The sequence below is a fragment of the Tupaia chinensis genome, unplaced genomic scaffold (genome assembly GCF_000334495.1).
Source record: "Tupaia chinensis unplaced genomic scaffold, TupChi_1.0 Scaffold000014_1, whole genome shotgun sequence".
Lineage (NCBI taxonomy): Eukaryota > Metazoa > Chordata > Mammalia > Scandentia > Tupaiidae > Tupaia > Tupaia belangeri.
In genome coordinates this window covers 1,380,872-1,382,438 of record NW_006159444.1, presented here as the reverse complement: position 1 = coordinate 1,382,438, position 1,567 = coordinate 1,380,872, and the positions used below count along the sequence as shown (strand labels likewise).

General features: G+C 45.2%; 2 protein-coding genes across 4 annotated transcripts in view; one reads left to right on the top strand and one right to left on the bottom strand.

Moving 5' to 3' along the window:
* Positions 1-1,567, bottom strand: part of TFB1M (transcription factor B1, mitochondrial) — a 48,906-nt gene that overhangs the window by 16,897 nt on the left and 30,442 nt on the right. The window lies entirely within an intron of this gene.
* The window catches only part of CLDN20 (claudin 20), a 5,509-nt gene that overhangs the window by 2,705 nt on the left and 1,237 nt on the right, over positions 1-1,567 (top strand). The window lies entirely within an intron of this gene.

Here is a 1,567-nt window from a genome sequence, read left to right as displayed (position 1 = left end):
CTCCTGAAACCACATTGTTTTCTTCCTCAGAGATGTCAGTAATGCCAGATGAAACAGAGGGTGGAATGGGAGGATGGAATAGAAAGCCGTTTTGTTTCTTAAGACACAGTCGAGTCACAAAGTAGTGCTATCTTTTCCCACCTCTTAAAAAAATAAAGGGTTAAGGGACCAGCAGTTGGCATAATGGCTATGTCGCTGGACTCCCATGTAGTCAAGTGTGCTTCAAGTCCTGGACCTGGTGGCTTAAATTCACGCAGGTGCGTGTGTGTGCATGCCCGAGATCCTGAGAGGAGAATGGAGAAGAAGGGATTACAGTGTGGCCATCCCCCTGGGGGGGTGATTTCTCACTTTCTGTCTCTCCATCTCTGTCTTTCTGGCGAGCGTATGATCCCTATAGCAAAATTCTCTCAAAAATAAATTAATTAAAGACAATAAAGGGTTAAATGATTTTTGGCATCTTCCTGCATACAGCTGATGAGGTGGCTATTACTGGTGTGTATTATTATTATTTTTTTTTGGAGAGGTTTTTGCTATAGGGTGCGTGCGCTCGCCAGACAGACAGAGAGAGACAGAGAGACAGAAAGCGAGAAATCACCCCCCAGGGGGGATGGTCACGCTGCAATCCCTTCTCCTCCATTCTCCTCTCGGGATCTTGGGCACGCACGCACACGCGCCCGGCGTGAGTTTTAAGCCACTGGGTCCGGTACGCGAACCGCGGTCGACTACGTGGGAATCCAGCGACATAGCCATTACGCTAACTGCTGGTTCCCCTGGTGTGTATTTTTGAGATCTGCTGCCACTGCTTCTGAATTATTTAGAACAGCCCCCTGGACAAGATTGCTTTGTGGGTCAGAGATTGGTGCTGGGACCAAGCAGAAAGGATCTCACATTCTCGTAAGCAAAGGGCGCTAACTTAAATTGTTCCGATTTTGAGTGCCAAGTACCGGAGTCAAACAAGTGGTGACCGAGGGAAAGACTTCACTGATGGGGACGGACTGAGGACGGGTGACCACACTGGTGACTTTGACTTCCCCATCACTCTTCCTCTTTGAGTAATTCACCTGGGCCATGGGCCTGCACTTGGTGGTTGCTTTGCTTATTAAAACCATTTCTTGAATACTTAAAACTTTTCTAATGTATATTTATAAGTAATTTTCAGGAAGTGGGCTTAAACTATTTTCTTCCTTATTACCTAGAGAGTATTTTCATTAAAAACAAAATCATTTTTCGAAAGCTACAGTGTTATGAAAATTCTTTATTAAACTCTACGGTTGGAATTTGAAGTGTTTAATTCCCCTAGCAAGGTCCAGGCTCATTTTATGGACAATTTCAGCATATTTTGAATTTTGAAAAGAATGAAGTGGACCTTTCTTCACACGGTGTATCAAGCACTACCCACCCACAAGCACGCAGGAGAATGGGAGTCTCTGAGGTCTGGGCTGCACTTTCTCACGATTGTGTAACAGGCGGTGGTGTGAGGGGTATGCATTCAGACCCTAGTCTAAAAGGAAGCCTTTTGTTTCCTCATTCTTTCTTTCCTTCAGTCCCAATTTTGTCTTCTTTCCCT